The 24414-nt window shown below is 44.4% G+C and overlaps 1 protein-coding gene across 3 annotated transcripts in view; it reads left to right on the top strand.

The window, feature by feature from the left end:
- The window catches only part of LOC132403133 (ribosome-binding protein 1-like), a 152581-nt gene that overhangs the window by 44984 nt on the left and 83183 nt on the right, over nt 1–24414 (top strand). The gene's annotated exons all lie outside the window — the stretch shown is intronic.

Raw genomic sequence — 24414 nt, 5'->3', positions numbered from 1 at the left:
CAGGCCCAGAGCCATCAAACGCTCCTCGTGTGATGCCTTTCATTGCTGGAATCATTATTGTGAATCTCCTTTGACCACCTCCAATGTCAGCACACCCTTTCTTAGATAAGGGGACCCAAAATTGCTCAAAATATTCCCAAGTGAGGCCTCACCATTGTCTTATAAAGCCTCAGCATTGCATCCGTGCTTTTATATTCTAGTCCTCTCAAAATGAATGCTAACATTGCATTTGCCTTCTTCGCCACTGGCTCGACCTGCAAGTTAAACTTTAGGGAACCTTGCATTAGGACTCCCAAATCCCTTTGTTGCTCTGATTACTAAGTTTCCTCCCAGTTTAGAAAATAATCCATACTGTTATTCATTCTGCCAAAGTGCATGACCATACACTTCCTGACACTATATTCCATCTATCCCCTCTTCGCCCATTCTCCTAATCTGTCTCAGTCCTTCTCCAGCCTCCCTGCTTCCCCAACACTACCTGCCCCTCCACCTATCTTATTGTCCGCAAACCTGGCCACAAAGCCATCAATGGGGTTGAGAAGTATAATAAATCAGCCCTGTTGGAATGGCAGAGCAGACACAATAATCCAAATGGCCTAAGTCTGCTCTGATGTCTTATGTTTTTATGGTTCAATCCTGTCACAGTTTAGTTGTAAAAATCTGTCACAGTTGGAGGCGGGGGAACAAGACCGTGTCAAAGAAACAGCGCAAGCACATAAGGCCAAAGGCTGATGTAATATTCTGCCTTTGTATCTTTGGCTGTGTATTAATAATTCTGCAGGAAATAGCCTCTATGTTAGACTAATTGCCTGATTTGTGCCCCTTTCCTGTTTAAATGATTGAAATGTTGCTCTTTATTCTCCAGCCTTCTGTGCATCTGACTGCCCAGTCCCAGTGGCTGACTGTATCTCGTTGGGCTGCATTTTCTGTGGTCAGTTAACCCTGCGGTTGCTGCATATGAACATGAGACACAGGAGCAGGAGTAGGCCATCAGGCCTGTTGAGCCTGCTCCGCCATTCAATATGATCATGGCTGATCTGGCCACGGACTCATCTCCATCCACCTGCCTTTTTCCCCAGAAATCATAATTCCCCTGCTACGCAAAAGCATGGCAAGGGTGGATTTTGTGAATTTTGCCTTTAACCCATTGTGCTATTGATGAGCCCCTGTCTGAGGTTTGTTAGCATTATGAAGTGGCTGTGTAACCCATTACAGGACTTCCACTGGCTCTGGTTGAGGATTCGATGTCACTGAAGACAATGGCAGACTGAGCTGGTTGCCACTGGCAACTTGGAGTGGTTTCTTGGCTTGTGAACTTGCACATCTTTGGGTGTGGTTGGGAAGTGGAGGAAGTAGTGACAGACTGGCGGAGTTGGCGTGGACAAAGAAAGATTTGAATTGGGTAGCGATGGCATTGGCGGTATCAGTGAGCAACGTGGCACCGATCTCAAACGGGCGTCACCGAAGCCCCCAACACATTGCTGCTTGCAGGGACTTGCTGTGCAGGCTGACCGCAGTACTCTGGAAAGTTCTTCAGTTGCTGGTAAAGCACGTTTTTGAGCCTTGAATTGATGAAGACTCGCGTTAAATGCAGATTCTTGGACAACAGTCAGAAAAGGTGAACTTGGTCACCAGTTCTTTGTCTCATTTCTTCACCTTTTCTTCATCCTGCAGCAAATACCTTCTACCTGGGTTATACCTAATGTCGCATTTCCTTTCCATGTAGAAGCTATTTTGGTCCATTTGGTTTATGCCAGTTCACAAAGCATCCCTTTCCCCCACTAACTCTCCCTGTAACTGATTCTTTCTACATTTCCAAAAGCAAACTGCCTAGCCCTGCCAAGCTTCCATCCCTCACCCACACATTGGTGGCAGCTTGGAGTGGCCATTTAGCCCATGAATCCTCACATCTTCAGGGTGTGGTTTGGAACTGGGGCTCCTGGACGAAACTCACTTAGTCACAGGGTGGGAACGTGTAAACTCCACGCAGACAGTCCCCAGCTTCAACCTTGACCTCGGGTCTCCGGCGCAGTGTGTCAGTGGTTCCACTAGCCATGCCACTGCACTGCCCAAATGCCTGGGTTCCTGAAATCAGATTATGTTGAATTTGAGTGTTTGCTACGTTGAAAAGAGGACTGAATGTTTTAATGTTGGGGGAATTTTCTGCCAGTGCTGAATACGCAGCTGACTGTTGGATTGTACCGTTTGAAGTAGGCATGATTGTTGGTCTGGTCTCCTGGGACACAACTCTGTTGTTTGAGTGCATTCACTCAAACAGGTGCACCATTAGAGTAACAGCTGAATAGTAAAGCCACTTTAAAGCCCACAATTACACACTTGCATTTAGTTCAGCTGGCACCTCGTGAACTTTGACTTTTCAAGATTAGTTTGTAAATTAAAAGCATTGTCTTTACAGTGGCCTGGCAGTTCGGCAGAAACCCTGAGGATACATCGGACTATCTTGTAGAGAACTTGATATTCTTAAGGGTGGGCAGGGATTGAAGGAATAAAGTGTTAAGTAATGTTTTTAGGAGAGAAATTGCATGAGACTTGCGTTACAGGAATATGCTTTTAATGGAAGACTAGTGCACGAAAATGAAACTTCAAGGATCTGAAGAAATGGAAGAATCCTATTTCCCCAATTCTGAGGTTTTTTCATTACCATTCCCATGCTGTTGCACAAAGACAAACAAGCATACCGTAGGCTCTGTGACCACTTTATTAGGTATTTCCTGTCCCTAGTAAAGTGGCCACTGAGCGTATGTACGTGGTCTTCTGCTGCTGTAGCCCAAGGTTTGATGTGTTGTGCATTCAGAGATGCTCTTCTGCACGTCACTGTTGTAATGTGTGGTTGTTTGAGTTACTGTTACCTTCTTGTCAGCTTCAACCAGTCTGGCCATTCTCCTTTGACCTCTCTCATTAACAAGTTATTTTCACCCATAGAACTTCCAGTTACTGGATGATTTTTGTTTTGTTTTGCACCATTCTCTCTAAATTCAGTGTTGTGCATGGAACACCAGGAGATCAGTTTATGAGATACTCAGTCCACCCCATCTGGCACCAACGGTCATTCTGCAGTCAAAGTTAGTTATTAAATCACATTTCTGTATTCTGATGTTAGGTCTGAACAACTGTGCCTCTTGAGCATGTCTGCATGCTTTTGTGCAATGAGTTGCCACCACAGGATTGGCTGATTAGATATTTGCATTAAACAAGCAGGTGCACAGATGTATGTAATAGAGGGGCCATTGAGTGCAGATATGAAGACTGTATGAGTGGTGAACATAGTGAGGACAAGACTAGTGTGGGCCAGGTGGCCGAAATATCCTGTGTCGCTGCTGTAGCTCCTGTGTACCTACTCAGACATACCCATGCATCAGGCTTTGTTTTGTATAGATCTTCAGCCTTCCAAGGCATAAGAATATGCTGGACAGTTTCTAATATTTTTCACCTCACCACCAATGCTACCGCACAGATTCTCTCAACAAAATTGGATTAGAGATTTTGTTTGTGGATTCTTCCTGTGTACAAGGTGTTCAGACTCACAGGGAAATACTTAATTGGTTGTAATCTGATTTAGAGCATAATTGAGGCTGCTTAGTCCAATAAAAATGACTAATTTTTTCCAATTGCATTGTGCCCTATGAGAAGCGATGCACGTCTGTGTTGCTTGTTTATAGTCATAACCGGGTTTGGTGGCCTGGTGCCAAACTGGTAAGTCCAGGCTCCTCAACTCTTCATTGTTACAGAAAATCAACATAAAAATCTCTTGTTCTGGTATGACATCACCTTGTCTTTGATTTATCTCTGGGGCATTTCCTTCAGGATGGCCTTGACGAAGGTGTTGTATAAATGCAAGTTGCTATTCTGTCCTCTATTCCCAAGTCCTCTCACCAGGCCTGCAGACGTAGAGATTTCGGGCTGAGACCTTTCGTCAGGATTAACTAAACATCCTGCGTTAGTCCTGACGAAGGGTCTCGGCCCGAAACGTTAACAGTGCTTCTCACTATAGATGCTGCCTAGCCTGCTGTGTTCTACCAGCATTTTGTGTGTGTTGTTGTTTGAATTTCCAGCATCTGCAGATTTCCTCGTTTTAGTTCTTTTGACGTTGATTTTCCCCAGCGGGAAGCTGAGGTAGATGATTTAACCATCACTGGTCTCATGTTGCCAATAAGTAAGTTTTCAAACTCCTTGCTGGAAGCATTTTTTTTTGAGGGGCGTTTAAGGCAAAGTTGCACTCTCTGGCTGTTTACTTGACCTTGCTCGCTCAGGTACTGCAAAATTAATGGAGATGGGACTGTTGCAAAGGACAGGTGAAAATCGGCAGTTCTGCCCTTATAGTTCTCTCCCTCAGAGAGATCTCCTGCCACTCTGCTACTTTTATAGCCAAGGACATTAGTAAAACTCAGGAGAAAGGCTGCACTCCCAAAGATATTGGGAAATGAGAGCAGAAGTGTGCCACTTGACTTACCATACCTATTCTGCCATTCCGTTGAAGTTCTGAACTGTGAATATTGTTCTAGTCCAGCCACATCGATGACTATGGCCAAGGAAGTGCACCATTTCTTCTGCTTGCTCAGAGGGCTAAAGAGATTCCGCACGTTCCAATGACACCCCCGGCACCCCCCCTCCCCCCCAGCTCCCCCACATTTTATAGATGCATCATTGAAAGCATCCCAACCGGATGCACCCAGCTTCATGTGGCAACTGCTCTGCCCAAAAGCCAAGGAAGGGCAGTCAGTCCATGTGGCAAACCTGCCTCCCCTCAATCCTAATTCCCTCTGCAGAGAAACCTGCCATCATAATGGAGAGCCTCTCACACCCCAGTCATTTGTTAGGACAGCTCTCGTATTCCAGAAGTAGCCCAGTAAATCTCGAGGTCAACACTGAATTACTCTTGAGAGTTTTGGTGCATGGGCTACAAGGTTGGGTCTTGGTGAAATCAGAATTGTTGTCTACATTAGACCATGCGACATAGAAGCGGAATTAGGCCATTTAGTCCATCTATCCATTCTATCATTCTCCATTCAACCCCATTCTCCTGCCTTCTCTTCATAACCTTTGAGGCCCTTACAAACCAAGAACCTGACAACCTCTGCTTTAAATATACCCAACGACTTGGCTTCCACAGCTGACAGTGGCAATAAATTTCACAGATTCACCACAACCTGGCTAAATAAATTCATTCCTAATCTCTGTTCTAAAGGGACATCCTTCTATTCTGAGGCTGTGCCTTCTGGTCCTAGACACCCCTTCTGCAGGAATCATCCTCTATCTAGGCCTTTCAATATTCAATGTGTTTCATTGTGAGATTCCCCTCATTCTTCTAAACTCTGGCCCAGAACCATCAAATACTCCTCGTACGTTAACCATTTCAACCCCGGGATCATTCACAGGAACCTCTGCAATGCCAGCACACTCTTTCTTGGATGAGGGGCCCAAAATTGCTCACAGTACAGCAAGTGTACTGGGAGTAACCTGCATTGTGTTGGATTTGTTTGCCTTTTAAGGACTCATTTTAAAACAAGGCGATTATAGAAAGAAAGCAGTATGCAGAGGTCTGTTGCTTGATCTTTACCCTCCCGTGTTTGTAGAGTTGCAAGATAGACTCCCGGATGCTTGCTTTCGCTAATCTCTCAGAGGCTGCTTGAAGTGTTTGAACAAGGTGAAAATGTACTTCTCAGGGAAGGTTCCTCCTTACTCTGGCTGGTGGTTTGGGTGTGGCTGGGGGCGGATGAGCCTGGGCAGTCTAGAAGGCATGATTCTCGGGGGCCCTCCCCAACTCTGTTTGCTGCCTTGGCCCAGGGCCCAGCAGGAACCTTCCCCCTTGCAGTGAGCAGTGGACTCACTGGGTTGACGTCAGCTCTCTCTCTCGCTCTCTCTTAGCCTGCCGCTGTGTTTGCTCATGGCTCTGTCTGTTGTCCCATCACTCTAGAGGGAAAACTAAGTTTGTTTGAGTTTGGCAACAGCTGCTCAACAGATTGCAGGCCGATTAACCCATGAAGCACCACTTCTCTCTTCAGCCAAGCAACCTGAAATAAAACAGAATAGAAGGGGTGTGTAAAGTTCCAAACAGGCAGAGCCTGCCTCCCAAGACTAAAACTAGAAGGCGTGGGCTTAGGGAGAGAATGAATGTCAAGGGGTATATATACTACAGTGGTTAGTATCTGGGGTAAGCTGCCAGAGAAGTCAATGGAGGCAGGAGGCAGTAACCACAGTTAAGAGGCACCTTTCAGGTGCTTGAGGAATATGCAGTCTGCTGGAGGAAACCCAGTGGGTTGAGCAGCATCTGTGGGGAACATTTTGGGTTGTGTCCATTGGCAGGATTTCGGCCTGAAACTTGGGCAGTGACCTACCCCAGCCGGCCCGGATTTCAGTATCTGCAGACTCTTGTGTCTGTAGGTACTTGACTGAGGATGACATAGATGGATATGAAATTAATGGAGGCAAACAGGCATGGTTATCATCACAGAGATGGGCTGAAGGGCCTATTTCTACACTGTAGGTCTCAATCACCATGGCTGTAGGAGCACAGAAATGGAAGTGCATGCATCAATGTTCAACATCAGGCTCTACTTGAACATCCCACAACCAATGCAGTGCTGTTTGAAGTGGCATTGCAATAAATAGTTTGCATTAATTGCAGAATTGGTTGAAAAGTTTAACATTGGTCGGATTTGTCCTGCTCATCATTTTCAAAGTAGCAGAATCCAAATTGGGTTTATTATCATTAACATACATTGTGAAATTTGTTGTTTTGCAGCAGCAGTGCTGTGTGATATAAAACAGATTGCTGTAAGTTACAGTAGGAAATAGAAAAATAAATTGTGCAAAAAGTGAGGTAGTGTTCAAGCACTGTTCAGAAATCTGATGGAGGAGGGCAAGATGCTGTTTCTAAAACGTTGAGTGTCTGCCTTCAGGCTCCTGCATCTCCTCTGTGGTAATAATGAGAAGAGGGCATGTCCTGGATGTTGCCTTCTTGAGGCATCACCTGTTGAAGATGTCCTTGATGGTGGGGAGGCTAGTGCCCATGGTGGAGCTGCCTGAGCCTACAGCCCTCTGCAACTTCTCCTAATCCTGCGCAGTGGCATCTCCAGACCCTGTGCATTTGTAATTTGTCCTCAAAAGCAGCAGGAGATTTCTAGCAGTAGCTTTCTATAACTGATGGTAGCTCTGACAGCGTGGATAGGATATGTCTGGCTAAGCTTTGTGCTCTGGGATGGTTCCATTGGTTTACACCTGGATTGGCGGCAGGTCCCTGGTTAGTACTAGTCTTGAGAGAAGCTGCACAATTGGACTCAAGTGCCAGTCACTGGGTAATAACTTTCTGCCATTTTTTTAAACCCAGTCTCTCAGGGGTCCAGAGGATGTTTGTGAGAAAGATCTCTGGAATTAAAGGATTAACGTATGAGGAGCATTTGGCTCTGGGACTGGAGTACTTCCTCAGTTGAATATTTCCTATCGAATAATGAAAGGCCTAGATAGCGTGGTTGTGGAGAGGACGTTTCCAGTAGTGGGGCAGTCTAGAACAGAGGGAACACCTTCAAAATAGAAAGATGTCCTTTTAGAACAGAGATGAGGAGGAATTTCTTTAGTCAGATTGTGGTGAATCTGTGGGATTCATTACAATAGATGGCAGTGGAGACAAGTCATTTAGTATATTTTAATAGGTTCATGATTAGTCGGGACATCATAGGTTAAGGGGAGAAGGCAGGAGAATGGAGTTGAGAGGGATAATAAATCAGCCATGATGGAAGGGTGGAGCACACTCAATGGGCTGAATGGCCTACGTCTCCTCTTAAGTTTTATGGTCTTATAGAAGGAAGTGTGTACTTCTTTAAGTGTGCACGACTGTGTAGGGTGCCAGAAGATGGACAGTGGGGCGACACCTAGTGTTCAGTTAATGAAGTGCAGGTCCCTCACCAGTGCAGGCCAAGGTCCTGCATTAGTTAACTTGCATCTGATTGCAATTCCAGCTGCAGTGCAGGGTGCAGGCCGGCCTGTTGGAGACCAGGAACAATTGCAATTGTATCAGAATATTTGTACAGGGAATTGGTGTAGCTGCTCTGCAAGCACAGTTTTGGTCCTCTTATTTAAAGTAAGGTTATTCTGGCACTGGAGGCAAGTCAAAGAGATTTACTTTAGTTTTATTTAGAGATGCAGTGTGGAACAGGAGCTCCCAGCCCGGAAATGGACCTATTTAACACTTGCCTCATCACAGGACAATTTTCAATGGCCAATCACTCTTTGGACTCTGGGAGGAAATTGGAGCACTGATGAAGAGTTTAGATCTGGGGTAGATTTGAGTGGTCTTATTTTCCTAAGTAGCGATCGATTCTAGCAACCCAAACTCCCTCTAGAATGATCGGAGTGAGCAGTAATGTAAAGAAAGCAGGTGAGGGGCATGGGGTTGTAAATGAAAGGGTGTGGTCTCGGTCAGATTTTATAGAACATGGATTTGTTTGTGGTTTAGCTTAATTTGTCTGCTTAAAGGCAGCCACGGAAGAAGAAATTCAAATGACCTAGTTTTAAAAAAGAGACCAAAAGCCACTGCACAGAGAAAGAGAAATAAAACCTATCTCGCAAACAATAACCAGGCTCCTGGAGCAGCTGGAGTAGGCCCAAGCCCAGCCTCGGTCCCCAGTTGTACACCAGTGGGGCAGAAATGCCTAGTGGCCAGATCACTTCACAGTCTCGGTGCTGCGGAGGAAGGAATGAACATTCGCAGGAGAGCGAGTGAGATCAGCCCAACCCTTGCCTCCATACCCCGACACTCGGGCTCCCAGTCAGTCTGGACCGGCATTTAAATCGTCCAGGCGCCGAATAGTGCCATGTCCTAGGACTTGGATCCTAGCATGCCGATACGCCCGGGCAGCACCACCCGAAGCCACTCTCGATCTCACCAAATCAGCTTGGCCTTTGGACCTTGAACCATTTCTTCCCCATTCTCAACAACCAACAACTGAACCTCTTGACCATGTCCGCATGCTTTTATGCATTGAGTTGATGCCACATGATTGGCTGGTTAATATTTGGATTAACAAGCAGGTGTACCTGAGTGTGAATATTTCTCTAGGTGGATCTTTAACCAGGTTCTTTATGAGGTCAAAGTTTATTCTAGTTTACTGGTCTATAAATCCTTGGGTGTAATCCAGTTTCTGCAGCTCTTTTTGGCACTGGTTGAAGTCCCCTGCCTGTAAATTCCAAGCTACATGGATTCACCAGTGATTGATTCGTAACCTATTCAACATTACAAATGCAGCGAGGCGACAATGATTTGAAAGGCTACAAGTTGCAGATGCTGGAAATCCTGAAATAAAAACAGCAAATGCTCACATCGGGTCGCATCTGTGGGAAGGAAAATAGGGTTCCTGCTTCAGATCCGTGATCTTTCACCACACTAGGGAAAGCTAGAAGTGAAATGATAGAGATGCAGTGGAATCATTTGCTCAGGATATTGAGAGCACATGAGAAGGGTCATTCCCTTTTGCTGAGAGGCATACGTGGTTCTTTTCTCAGTAGCACTACGTTATGGGAAGGTTTTATTTGAGTTAAATCTCTTATCATAAAATAGTGCTGTGTTATTTTAAAAGTGCAGTGTTAAGCTAACAGTTGAGGTAGTGACAGCCCAGCTTATCACTGTGGGTCATTTGTTTACCAGTCGCTGAATTGGACTTTGATATTTTTTTTTGTTCTAATTGTGTTCTTTCTTGTAAAAATTGTGTACATACCTAGTGCCCACATTTTTAGGCACTTCATGTAAATATAAAGTGGCCACTGAATGTATGTTTGTGGTCTTCTGCTGCTGTAGCCCATCCCCTTCAAACTTTAATATGCTGTGCATTTAGAGATGCTCTTCTGTGCACCTCTGATGTAATGCTTGGCTATTTGAGTTACTGTCACCTTCCTGTCAGCTTGCACCAGTCTGACAATTCTCCTCTGACCTCCCTCATTAATAAAGTGTTTCTGCCCACAGAACTGCCCCTCACTAAATGTTCTTTGTTTTTTGCAGCATTCTCTGTAAAGTTTAGTGACAGTTGTGCATGAAAATCCCAGGAGATCAGTAGTTTATGAGATTCTCAAACCACCCCGCCTGGCACCAACAACCATTTCAGGGTTTGATTTGGTTTGCAAACACGAGGAAATCTGCAGATGCTGGAAATTCAAGCAACACATACAAAGTGCTGGTGGAATGAATGTAGCAGGCCAGGCAGCATCTATAGGAAGAAATAGAGTCAACATTTCGGGCCAAGACCCTTCGTCAGGATTTGAATTGGTACATCCTTCACATACACCAGAAGTAAAACTCTTTGTTACTTCAACGTCTAAATAGTCAATGTAGCATAGAAATACAATTGTATCAGTGTGAATTAGTCAGTCTGATGGCTTGGTAGAAGAAGTTATCCTGGAACCTTTTATACTGTGGTACCGTTTCCCAGATGGTAGCAGCTGGAATAGTTTGTGGTTAGGGTGACTCAGGTCCCCAATGAACCTTCAGGCTCTTTTTATGCACCTGTCTCTACGTTCTGATGTTTGGTCTGAACAATTGAACCTCCTGACAATGTCTGCGGGCTTTTATGCATTGAGTTGTGCCACATGATTGGCTAATTAGATACTGGCTTTAATGAGCAGGTGTACGGTGTATCTAATAAGTGGCACTGAGTGTCATCCGTGTTTTTTTTAATGCAACATGCCTGTTTTACTCCTGCAAGTCAGCTTTCAATGCATCTGTACATACATGTCGCTGCTGCTGCTGTGGAGGCCACTGTCGGTCAGAGCTAGCCATGGATATTGCGTCCTAGCTGTCTAGATACGCAAGCCTTGGCAGTACGACGTGGAAAGCAAACGTGTACTTGTGCATACATCAATAAACTCAACTTTGACTTTTCAATGGCACTAAGGCACCTGGGGTGAAGAGTTGGCACTTGTTCATTCCTCAGAAAGGTATCGGTTGCTGGAGCCTCTCCCTGTCAGCCGAGACTTCAATCCTTCAGTCCCACTTTCCATTGCACTCATTTGCAGCCCTTTCAGAACGAGGTCAACCCAGACTGGGAAACGAGCTGTGGACTTGGCGTGGTGAGGTATAATGTGATCAATGTGGCCATGGTGTTGCTGAACTGTAGTGATTATGGTTTTGCCAGTTGGTTCAAAAACCACATGGTTGAAGGAAAGAAAGATACTCCTGAATCTGGTGGTGTTGGACTTCAGGCTTCTGTACCTCCTGTGAGATGGTGGCATGGTCCAGATATTGACTACTGTCTACTTCTGGGGAGGGTGATTCCACAAAAAAGGTGTGGGCAGCCCTCCAGTGCACACATGTGGGCCGTGGACTTTGAGAAGCTGTTGCGAGGACTTGCATGTGATTCAGCAAGAAGGGCAATGGTGTCTGGTACAGTTAGAGGGAATACCTCAGGTACTGCTGAACCCATTCCTTCTCTTCATCTTCCTCTGCCCATCATGGCAACTCCTAGTGCTCCGCTGCACCTTCATGTGCTTTGCACATGCCAAGTCTTTCCCAGTCAGTAGCTCTGAATGAACTGTGGCATTCCTCATCTGCCATGGGCTAGATCTGCAGTATTTATCTTAAGAAGGCAAGGTCCATCATCAGAGATGACCACCGTCTGGGCCATGCCCTCTTCTTGCAGCTACCATTGGGCAGGAGGTACAGAAGCTACACCACCAGGTTCAGGAACACCTACTTTCTTTTTTTCAATCATTCAGTTCCTGAGACAACCTGTATCTACAATTTAGCAAACAGGAAGACCGCTTCACTCTGCATTAAAAAGGGACCATTTTTGTTCTGAATGTGTTCTCTCTTGTAAGGCATTGTGTATATTTTAGTTTCCTCTGTGAATAGTGCTTGGGCTGTTTGGCTATAATGCTGCTGCCGCCAGTAAGTCTTTCATTACGCCTACACCTAGATGTACTGGTGCATCTGATGATAACTTTGAGATTCAGATTTACTTATCACATGAACATCGAAACATACTGTGAAAGGCATCATTTGTGTTAACAACCAACACAGCCTAAGGATATACTGGGGGCCGCCCGCAAGTTTCCTGAACATTCTGCCACCAACTAAGCTGATTTAATGCCGAGAACAGCTTAAACACATTTCAACACCAATTGTAGTTGATGCAATTTCACAGTTTGCTTAAGATTAACTTGCTGCAAGATTTAAAATGGTAAGAGGCAAGAAAGGGTTACAGTGTCATACGGGAAGCAGAAACTGGGTGAAGGAAAATGCTGAAAACCTGGGGGTGGGTTGTGTTGGAACACACCCAGGGTTTCCATAACAGTGACATTGTGGGATATTTTCCCTGAGCCCACTTGGAGCTGTTTGTGTGTCACTAGGAGCGATCGCAGGCCACAGGAGCAGCTGTCCATATCCATTGTAATGACAGCTGATCGAGCCCAGGCGTTGGCAGGGAGAAGCTCAGTGCTGCTGTCAGACACAAAAGACTTCAGTTAACTAAAGGCATGTCCACGGCCACTGATGATACTCTGTTCTATCCCCCCCAACCCCCTCACCCCCCCACCAACAGTCTCGGTGCTGTCATACTGCACAAGGTCCTTTGAGATACACAATTTGGCTTGATGCTGTCTGTTTTCATAACTGGTGTCTGTGAATACGCTGGCTGGGTGCTGGGCCATGATTATTACTGTAGGACAAGTTTGCCACACTGCCTGTCAGCATAGTTTCCTTAATGAGGAATCCTGCCTGACAAATCTGCTGGAATTCTTTGATGAAAGATCCGGCAGGATAGACAAAGGAGAGTCAGTGGATGCTGCCTGTTTACTTAGAGTTTCAGAAGGCCTTTGACCAAGTGCTGCACATGACAATGCTAAACAAGATAAGAGCCCATGGTATTATGGGACAGATACTGGCATAGATAGAAATTGGCTGACTGGCAAGGGTCAAAGAGAGGGAATAAACGGGGTCTTTTCTGGTTGGCTGCCTACGATTAGTGATGTTCCACAGGGGTTAGTGTTGGGACCGCTTTCCATGTTGTATGCCAATGAGTTGAATGATGGCTTTGTGGGCAAGTTTGCAGACAATGCGAAGGTAGGTGCAGGGCAGGTAATGATGAGAAAGCAGGGTGTCTGCAGAAGAACTTGGAAAATGGACAAAGAAGTGGCAGATGGAATACAGTGTATGTGAGTGCATGGTCATGAACTTTGGTAGGAGTAATCAAATTGTAGACTTTTTCTAGATATCTAGCGAATTCAGAAATCAGTGGTACAGAAGGACTTGTGAGTCCACAAGCAGGATTCACTGAAGGTTTACTTGCAGGCTAAGTTGGTGGTTAAGGAAGACAAATGTGATGTTAACACTAATTTTGAGAGGGCTAGAGTATAAAAGCAAGGATTTATTGCTGGAACTTATAAGACATTGGTCAGACCATATTTGGAGTATTGTGAGCAGTTTTGCATCCCTTATCTAAGAAAGGATGTGCTGGCATTGGAGAAGGTTCAGAGGAGGTTAATGAGAAAGATTCCATGAATAAAAGGGTTAACATATGAGGAGTGTTTGATGGTTCTGGGCCTGTACTCACTGGAGTTTAGAAAAATAAGGGGGGAACCTCACTGAAACTTACTGAATATTGAAAGTCCTGGATAGAGTGGATGTGGAGAGGATGTTCCCAATAGTTGGAGAGTCTAGGACCAGTGGGCACAGCCCAAGAATACCAGGGTGTTCCTTTAGTCAGAGGTTGGTTAATCTGTGGAATTCATTGCCACCGGTGCGTATGTTTAAAGTGGAGGTTGATAGGTTTTTGGTTAGTAAGGGTGTCAAAGGTTATGGGGAGAAGTCAAGAGAATGGGGTTGAAAGAGATAATAAATCAGCTACGATGGAATGGCAGATCAGACTCAATGGGCTGAATGGTCTAATTCTGCTCCTATGTGTCTGGTGGTCTAATTACCTGCATTGGACTGGATTGGTGTGAATTAGTTTTAAGTTCCTGAAGGACAGTTAATGTGGCGACTCTCGCAGGCTGCCCTTGGCCCATCCTTTGATTGTGTTGGTTGTTAACGCAAATGATGCATTTCACTATGTTTCATTTGTACACATGACAAATAAATGAATCGGAATCAAAATTCAATCCTGCAACCTTTCAATCTGTGGCAGTTGGAAGGACCCCATTTCACTTTGCTTGCTGGATGTAATGAGACAAATGGCTTTCTTCCACTCAGTTCCGTGGGCTATGAAGTGATTGATGAGGACAGTGTAGACTCTTCCACGGATGGCCAAGAGCTGATTGATGGGGAGGGTAGTTTAAGAGGTGGCCTATTCTTCACCATTTCTCCCCTCCTAATCTGTCACCATAAGTGTTTCAGTACTATCCTAAATACTTCCTACTCCAATGAGTCATGATTAGTGGGGATGTTAGACCTCATCTGCAGCTTGAAACTTTACCTGTCTTGAATCCCTTGGAGCAGGGTGGGATTCATGGAACCCTTGGTTAATGTTAAGTCTCCATGGTATGAAAAAAAGTTGGGAACCCCTGTCTGAAGGGTGTGAAGAGAGTTCCAAGAGAAGGGAATCCACTGACTGGGTCAAAGTTTCAGGTGACTACATGCTGTATACCATGAGCTTGCCTGATCAGTGCTGTACCTCATCTGAGGGTAGTTTAATTGCCCTTTTCCCCTTTTCCTGTCCAGTCCTGATGAAGGATCTTGGCTTGAAACATTTGACTGTTTATTCCCCTCCATAGATGCTGCCTGACCTGCTGACTTCCTCCAGCATTGTGAGTGTTTGCCCTGGATTTCCAGCATCTGCAGAATCTCTTGTGTGCATGAGGTTGCCAGATCACATCAGCCTGGGCTGGGAGTTTGTCAACTCAATGGGAAATAATTGTGCAAGTACAGGACAATGCTGGGAAATGTGAGGAAATCACCTATGTTCTTGGATTCCATGATCTGTAATGAAAACCTTGTCAATATCCACTTCAGTGTTCAGGGGTGTGTAAATGCTGAAGGCTGGAAAATCGGTCCCGGATTTGGCAGAGTCTTGTTTGGCTAGCATTGCTGTCAATTTAATTAGTAACTGGATTTTGTTTGAAGTGCAGGAGTTGGCTACATCTGAGGGTAGGTTACCTTTTTCAGAAATCATGTGATCTCAGTTACTTTGAGAGCAGTGACCCTAGCGTGACAAGCAGAATGAGCAAGTAGTGTTTAAAATCCAGGAGAATTCAAATTTGGGAGATGTTGCTGCAACTGGCAGGTTGGGAATGTGTAGTTCTTTGTAAAGCCTCACTTAAAGGAATCTTTCTGGAATCCTCCTTGGATTCTGTGCCTGGTGAGTGAATTTGTAGATCCCATGGCATTGGTCCCAGAAATCAGTAGGAGGAACTGTCTGAGGTGGTGGTGTGGGTGTGAGAAGGATGTAGAGGAACTTCGGGGGGTGGGGGGAATAGGCAGGCAACATGAATGGGCAAAGATCTGGCAGATGGAATATAATGTTTAAAAATTATGAAGTCACCTATGTTTAGGAGGAAAGATCATACGCAACAGAATGGACAAACAGCCAATATGCGGAAGACAACAAACTGTTTTTAAAAAAACAAGTAGGGGGGGGGGGTAAAAAATAAATAAATATCGAGAACATGAGACGAAAGGTCCTTGTAAGTGAGTCCTTAGATTGTGGGATCAGTTCAGTGATGCAGCAAGTGAAATTGAGTGAAGTTATCCCCATTGATTAAAGAGCCTGATCATTGGGGGGTAATTGTTCCTGAACCTGGTGGAGTCTTGAGGCTACTGTGCCACCTTCCTGATGGCAGCAGGGAGAAGAGAGCACGTCCTAGGCGATGGGGATCCTCGATGATGGATGCTGCTTTCCTGCGATAGCGCTCCATGTAGATATGCTCATTGGGAGTCCTGCTCAGTCCTGGGATGGACTGGGCCATATCCACTACTTTTTGTAGGACTTTCCATTCAAGGGCATTGATGTGTCCATACCAGTTAATACACTCTGATTGCACATTGACAGAAACTTGTCAAAGTTTTAGATAGCATGCTGAATCTTTGTAAGCCTCTAAGGCAGTAGAGGCGCTGCCGTGGTTTCTTTGTAATTGCACTTGCTGGTCCCAGAACAAGTCCTCCCAAATAATAACACCGAGGATTTTGAAGTCCTCTCCTACTCTGATCCCCTGATGAGGACTGGCTCATGGACCCCTGGTTTCCTGCTCCTGAAGTCAATAAGCTGCTCCTTGGTCTTGCTGACATTGAGTGTGAGGTGTTACTGTGGCACCACTCAGCCAGATTTTCAACCTCCCTCTTGTACGCTGGTTTCCTCTCATGTGGCACCTAGTCAAATGCCTTTTGGAAATCTAAATGCACTACATCTACAGGTACACCTCTATTGAGTCTGCTTGTTACATCGTCAAACAATTTGAGCAAATTTATGAAGTGTGATTTGTCTTTCACAAAGTCCAGGTTTCATTGTGCAGGCAGTTCTGCTGTAACGCACATTTCCATAATAGCAATTGATTGTAGTGTGAGTCATGGATTACAGAACACAATACACTCAGTGGCCGCTTTATTAGGTACATCTGTGCACCTGCTCGTTGATGCAAATATCTAATCAGCTAATCACGTGGCAGCAACTCAATGTATAAAAACATGCCGACATGGTCAAGAGGTTTGGTGGTTGTTCAGACCAAACATCAGAGTGGGGGAGAAATGTAGTCTAAGTGATTTAGACCGTGGAATGACTGTTGGTGATGGATGGGTTGATTTGAGTATTTCGGAAATGGCTGGGTTTTCTAAATTTATTGTTTATTTATTGCGAAATAGTGTGGAACAGGTTCTTTGAGCTGTGCTGCACAGTAATCCCTGATTTAACCTGAGCCTAATCATGGGACAACTTACAATGACCAATTAACCTACCAACCAGGACGTATTTGGACTGTGGGATGAAACCAGAGAACATACAAGCTCAGTGATGGGTCAGCAGTCTCTAGAATTGACAGAGAATGGTGCAAGAGTCATCAACCATCCAGTGAGCAGAAGATCTGTGGATGAAAACACCTTGTTAATGAGGGAGGTTCAAGGAAGATGGCTGGACTGGATCAGGCTGACAGGAAGGCAACAGTAACTCAAATAACCTCGTGTTGCAACAGTGACATGCAGAAGAACATCTCCGAATTCGATCCTTGAAGTTGCTGTGCTACTGCAGCAGAAGATGTTAATGTACCTGACAGGGGGTGTCTAATAATGTGGCCCCTGAGTGTATCTATTACGCTGGGCACAGTGGTCACAGGAAACCTGTTTCAGTCTGTAATTTGAAGGCAAGTACAGCCTGTTCTGCTACGACACAATGTTTCTTAGTAATTGCACCTTGCTCTTTGATTATTGTTTCTACCATCTTACATAAGTGCTGGTCATTAACTTCAGGAAGGGGCAGTGCACAGGTTTCTGTCTACATCAACAATGCTGAGGATGAGAGATTCAAGTCCCAAGGAGTGAACGTCACACAATAGCCCCTCCTGGTCCAACCACATTGATGCCACAGCCAGAAAAATTCACCAACACCTCTACGTCCTCAGGAGGCTAAAGAAATTTGGCAGTGCCCTGTTGACACTTCGACATTTTTATCAGAGCACCGCAGAAAGCTTCCTATCTGGATGCAGCAAGGTTTAGTATAGAATCTGCTCTTCCTGTGACCCCAAGAAACCGCAGAGGTTTGTGGATATTACTCAGCATATCATGGAGGCCAGCTACCCCTTCATGGACTCGGGCTCTACTTCTTGTTTTCTCAGTAAAGCAGCCAGCATCATCAAAGTCCACACCCACACTAGATATCCTCTCTCTTCCATTTCCCTTTGGGGAGAAGATACAAAAGCCTGAAAGCACAAGATACCTGGCTCAAGGGCAGTCGGTACACTCTCTCTTTGTCTAAGCTAGTGCAGCGTAGACAGTCAGGAATGTACTGCCTTTAGTCCCCAGAGTATTTCTAATGCTGCGTCCTTTGTGACTGGGATTTCTTCCTTACCATTTAAAGACAGTTTGTTATCTCTGGGATATTGGCACATTTCTGCCAGTTCCTCATTTCTGGATATTAATCCTGCAACCTCTTTCTTTAGAACTGCCTACTAATGTTAGCCTCTCTTTTTTTAATATGCCCATAGAAACTGTTACTGCTTGTTTTGATATTAATCACAAGTTTTCTCTCAAAATCTGTTTCCGCTCTTTGATCCTTCCATGCTGGTTCCTGAACGGTTCCCTGATCCTCTGATCTCTATCAGCCTTTGGTACTTTGAATACTTTGATTTAACCACAAAATTATCAAATCAATGCAATGAGTTGTCTGCACATGACTCAAGATTATTTAAAGTATAAAGGAGTATTAAACAATTGTTACTCTGGATCTGATGCAACACAAAAGTTGAAGAACACAATAGTAAAGAAACACAATAAATATTAATAGATAATATTTCTTAGGTACATTGTTTGTATATCCATAAAGTGACACTAGGTACAAGAGTGTCTGTACATAAGGTGACTCTGGCAGGAAATGATAAAGTAGTGATGATGGGGTGGGTTAATAGGTGACGGTGTTGATCACCATTACCACCAGGGAAAGTAACTGTTTCTGAGTCTGGTGGTCCTGGTGTGGATCCTATGTAGCTTCCTCTCTGAGAGTGGGGCAACCAGTCCATGAGCAAGGTCGGTGGGATCCTTCATTACTGAGGTTAAAAGAAACTTCTATGCAAAGGGTTGAGTGTATCTTTGGAATTCTCCACTCTGAGAGCTGTGGAAACATGGCTTCTGAGTATCTCAAGGTAGAAAAGTGTGGATATTAGCAACATATGGTGCTGAGGTAAATGATCAGCCAGGACCTCATTGAATGGTGGAGGGGTGATACCTTTGGGCAGGGATGGAGGGGGTGTGGGGTCAAGAGAGGGGCAGGAGGGGGCATGGAGTCAGGAACAAGAGAAAGGCTGACTTGTTAAGTCGGGTGTCCTGGATGGGTTCAGCGTTGAACTTTGGAGGTGGGACGGACTATGGTCCCAAAAAATGAGTTGGTATCTCACCACACAAGGAGAGAAAGAAAATCTCTAATCCAAGGTGAATTTGGTGACCACAAAACAACTAGATCATTGTTTAAAAAATCTGTTTCATTATTGTCCTCAAGGGAAGGAATTTCCATGTAGCTAGGTCTGTATGTGATTTCTAACCACTCTGCTCAGTGACTGGTTCAGAAGGTGCTCTGTTAATACTGGTGTAAATGGATATCCTGGCTCTGGAGCTGGTGCAGAGGAGGTTCACCAGGTTGATGCCAGAGATGAGGGGGTTAGACTATAAGGAGAGATTGAGTTGCCTGGGACTGTACTCGCTGCAATTCAGAAGGATGAAGGGAGATTTTATAGAAATGTATAAAAATTATGATAAGGGAGAGAGGCAAGAAAGTTGTTTCCACTGGCAGGTGAGACTAGAACTAGGGGACGTAGACTCAAAATTCAGTGGAGTAGATTTAGGACGGAGATGAAGAGGAACTGCTTTTCCCAGAGGTTGGTGAATCTGTGGGATTCTCTGCCCAACAAAGTAGTGGAAGCTACCTCAGTAAATATATTTAAGACAAGATTGGACAGATTTTTACGTAGTAGAGGTATTAAGGGTTATGGGAAAAAGGCAGGTAGGTGGAGATGAGTCCATGGCCAGATCGGCCATGGTCTTATTGAATTCTGGAGCAGGCTCAACAGGCCAGATGGCCTGCTCCTGCTCCTATTTCTTTATGTTCTTGTGTAGATTGGTGCTGGTGAATAGATGAAGGCAAGCTGGCTGGTGGCCATGCGAGGGTGGAGGTAGATTTGGGAAGGCAGAGAGGTTACTCTTTCTCTGTGTATGTGGGCCTGGTCCTGCCTGATGTGTGTTACTAGCGGCAGCAGATCATGGTGCTGAGAACTGTGCTGAAGTCTGTTTTGGTATGTAACCTGTGGTAGAGTACCCTAATGTAGTTGAGGTTTTAATGACAACCCAGAGCATTTTGTCTCAGGATCACAACAATGGATAATTGCCAGATTGGTTTCAAGTCGTATAACTCGTAGTGTTGATGAATTGGGGCAGTGAATCACTGAAGGTATTCTTTTATTCCTTCCTTTGATAAGCGCTTGGACATCAGTCCGAATCTCTCTAGTTGGCTTGCTGTCAGATATTTCATACAAGAGTATTGAACCCTTTGAACAGAACTAAGGTTAGTCTCTACCAAGCTGAAATGCTTTTACAGTACAGTGTAAAATCAGGGCTCAAATTCGGCTGCAAATTTTGTGGAGACTGTAGTTGATGTTGGGGAATGTGTTCCGAACAGCATTCCCAGTTGACTATCTTCTATTAACTTCACTTGTCAGGCTGCTGTACTCTGCTGAATTTAATCCAGGGAAGGTTGCCCCCCCCCCCCCCCCCGATCTGTCGTGGGGAATGAGCTAAATTATACTTTAATTGGGTTTTGGCTTTGTTGCTATAAAATGGCGTTGCATTTCAGGATATATTTTGTTTTACATCGGTCACTTTACTGACACTCTGCCGGGTTTGATTCCTTCTGGTGTGATGCCTCTCTTACGCTAAAGGGGGAGTATGTTTGCACAGCCGCACATCTGGCTGACAGCTGTGCAACAGATGGTGCCAAATAGAAAAAAAAACACAACTGCTTAATCAGCACTGGAAAAGCTGAAGAACGCCTTCTGGGGATGGAACAGCCAAAAAATCCTGTTTCGGATGAAGACAAGGGAACAGTCTAGGAATTCAGCTGATCACGTGACTTGCCTCGCCTCTGTCTGGAAGTCTACTCGCAGAGCTACTCTGCAATTGGCATGCCATCCCACCACCTCTATCCCTGTCATGCCCCCAAGTATTTAGTCAGTTGCTTTTTACAGGTTACTCTTGAGTTTGATCAGCAGCTTTCCCTGGGGGTGGATTCTGTGCAGTTTAAGGATGGCGCAACTCCTGCGCTTTCCAGTTGACAGGATATTGGTACTGCTGACTCAGTTGAGAAGAAAATTGCTTCTTTTTTAAAACCGTTTTTTTTTTGTGGGGTTAAATGTTTGGGAAAACAAGCAAATAAGTATTTGAATAGGAAGCAGAAGTAGGCCATTCAGCCCCTCAAACCTGCCTAACGAATCAATTAGATCTTGGCTGATATAACTGCAGTCTTAACTCCTTGCACCCATCTATCTGCGCTAACTTATCACTTCCTTGCTCAGAGTTTTTAACCAGTTTTGCCCAATATTACACCACACCACTATTGCTACTATTACCACCTTCCTAAGCTGTAGAATGCATTACCTAATACTACCTATAAGGCTTGCAGACTCAGTTGATGCTTTAAAACGCCAGGTCAAATCCTATTTATTAGCCTGGCTTTTAACAAACATCTTTTTGTCTTTTATTTTCATGTTTGCACTTTATTCCATTGTAAGGTACTTTGAAACCCATCTGTATGAAAAGTGTCCTATAAATAAGTTATTATTGTTAATTATATTTTTGTTTCTCAGCTCAAGCTGGTAAGGGCATAGCCAAGCACACACTTCTCAATTGCTAGGAACTTTCGGACTATTCTTGCGGTGTTTAGCATTGTGGCTTTCCAAAGATTTACTTAAGTAATTGAGTAAATTAATTAATGTTATTGTGTAGTGACTTTGAGATGATACCAGTTGTAGGTATTACTATTGGGACAATGTATACCCTGTTCACATTCCATAATCTTTCAATTTCCTCTTTTAATTCAGCATATTTCTGATGTTTTTCCACTTACTGGTTTTTGTATGTTATTTGTGTTTGCAATGAATATATCTACTAAGTAAGATGTCCTTGCTTGTTTATCCTGTAATATTACATCCAGACAGTTGTTATGGATTGCCTTGCCTGTAATAGTGGATCAGTCATTAATATTTGTGGGACTCTGGCTCTAAAACGGGATCAGGCTTGTATTTAAAGTAAGGTTTGGTGTTTTTCACAAGTTTGTATTTTAAAGCAAGATTTTGTTGAACCCCTGTGTAAGTAATCAGATTGAGTTAAACTGCTGCAGGATCCTATAATGTTTTGGAGTGCTTCTGGTTTCTCTTGGCATTTTCTGCATTTATGGTTTTTTATTATGTGTTTTTGATAATATTTTGTGTTACCCACCTGGTCCTGTATTGCCACAAGGAGCTGTTCTGTTTCTGGGAAGAGGTCTCCGACTCTGAGCCAGGCGTTCAACACTTCCTTGTCGACATTCAGCCTGCTCAGATCGTGAGGATGTCTTCCATGGAGGGCATGCTCTTCCGTTGCTTAGCTTTTTCTTCAATAGGGACAAATTCTTCATTTTTCTGGGTTGTGCTTTATTTTAAGTTTAGTGGTGTATATTCATGTCCAAAGACATGCAGCTCTTTGATAGAAAAATAAATTGATTGAACTCTGCCGCTAATCTTCGATCTCCTGCAAGTAGAAACATTCTCTCTCCATTCATCTTATTGCAACCCCTTAGGATATTATATTAAAGTTTTATAAGATGCTGGTGAGGTCTAAGTTGGAGAATTGTGTGCCCCTCTCCCTGCCCCCTTCCCACTCTCAGCCCACAATAGAGATCCATATCAAAATCAGGTTTATCATCTCTCACGTATGTCATGCAATTAGTTTTTTCTTGTTGCAACAGTGCATTAAATTACTACAGCAACCTAACCGTATCTACCTATGCTTAAGACCTTTGCACGGTACTGTCTACAGATAGAAAAGGTCCAGACTGAATGGGCATTCTGGTTGGTGTGGACTAGTTGAGCTGAAAGGCCTATTTCCGTGGTGGAGAACTCTTAAGACTCTCGAACTGTCTCTTTGACCCAGCCTGGCAGAGATATAAACAAGAGGGATTCAACAGATTCTGGATTTCCAACATAACACACACAAAATGCTGGAGGAACTTCAGCAGGTCAGGCGGCATCCATGGAGAGGAATAAACAGTGAACATTTTGGACCAGCTCCCTCTCAACCCTCTTGGCTATTTTGGTTCAAGAGTCCTGGTGAAGAGTCTCGGCCCAAAACGTCAGTAGATGCTGCCAGACCTGCTGAAGTTCCTGTAGCATTTTGTGTGTGTTACTCTGGCAGGGAAACTGTATATTTCCCGCGTCTGGTGAAACGCAGCTTTTTGTAATCTCTGAGCATTTGGCTGAACAAGCTCAGTAAATTCCTTTTAAAAAAAGATTTTCAGTTTGGTGGAGACAGACCTTCGTCTTCACTGGCATTAGTTGAGTTTTATCTTTTGGAAACGTAAATGTTAACTGGTGCAGTACATACCCAGATATTCTCTACAGTGCCGGTCCTCCACTCCTTACAAATACCCAACTGGTGTTTGGCTGATATATTTGAACAAGCATTTCAGGTGCCAGCAGGATGAATTCACCAGTTGCCGCAGGGCTGCAGATAACTTTTGCTGGGTGGCCAAGTTTCCCACTTGTGGACTGTGAACTACTCACAGGCACAGAATCAAGTTTGTTAATACTAATTTGTGTCAAGTTGCTTTGTGGTGGTGAGAGATATAAGAAGGATTACTTAAAGTTGCAATGAAAATATTATATAAATTGTGTAAAAGAGGAATGTATTATGACTCGGTGGGGCAGCTGCTCTGCCCGTGACCACAAGAAGCCCAGAGAGTTGTGGGCACAGCCCAGAACATCATGAAAACCAGCCTCTCCTTCACGGACTCTGTCAGTACTCATCACAGCCACCATAATGGAAGATCCCATCCCAGACATTCTCTCTTCACCCTGCTTCCATCTGGCAGAAGATACAAAAACCTGAAGCAGGGGTTCCCAACCTGAGGTCCGTAGACTCCTTGCTTAATGGTTTGCATGGCCCGCCAGGCTCAAAGAGAGCTTCTGTCTGGCTATAAGGGTCCCTGGTACAATAAGATGGACTCTTGATTATGCAGTCCACTTAATTGTGACCTTGTGCTTCGCTGCCTGGCTGCACTACACTCGGGATGAAGTAGTCAGTGGGATTCAACATTGGCTTGGTGCAAGAAAGCAGAGGGTAGTAGCAATAGATGCATTCTGCCCTCACTCGAGAGTTTTCCCCGTTTCTCTAGCTAGACAGACAGACAACTCCAGTCCCAGCATGTCTGTAGTTGAAGTTGTTTTTATTATTCGTCAGCGTGTTACTGTATGCAATGAGCCGGTGTAAAAAGACAGTACTTCAGCATTCTTATGAGAGGCAGATTCAAACACTGATCAAAACTCACTCACCTTCCAACAAATTGCTCCTAATTGACTGAAGTGTACAATGTATTATAATGGTATACTGTAAAATGGCCATCCTGATAGCTTAACAACATGATAAACTGCAGCTCTGAACTTGCAAGTCGGTAGATCCAGTAATTAGAGATTAACAAACCACATCAGGAAAGACATAACAAGGTAATGGTGCCAAAAGGCCTGTATGCAAGA

This window comes from Hypanus sabinus, chromosome 12, assembly GCF_030144855.1.
Source record: "Hypanus sabinus isolate sHypSab1 chromosome 12, sHypSab1.hap1, whole genome shotgun sequence".
In the NCBI taxonomy this organism is placed as follows: domain Eukaryota; kingdom Metazoa; phylum Chordata; class Chondrichthyes; order Myliobatiformes; family Dasyatidae; genus Hypanus; species Hypanus sabinus.
Note: the sequence above shows the minus strand (reverse complement) of the source record. Positions and strands in the feature narration are given on the sequence as shown.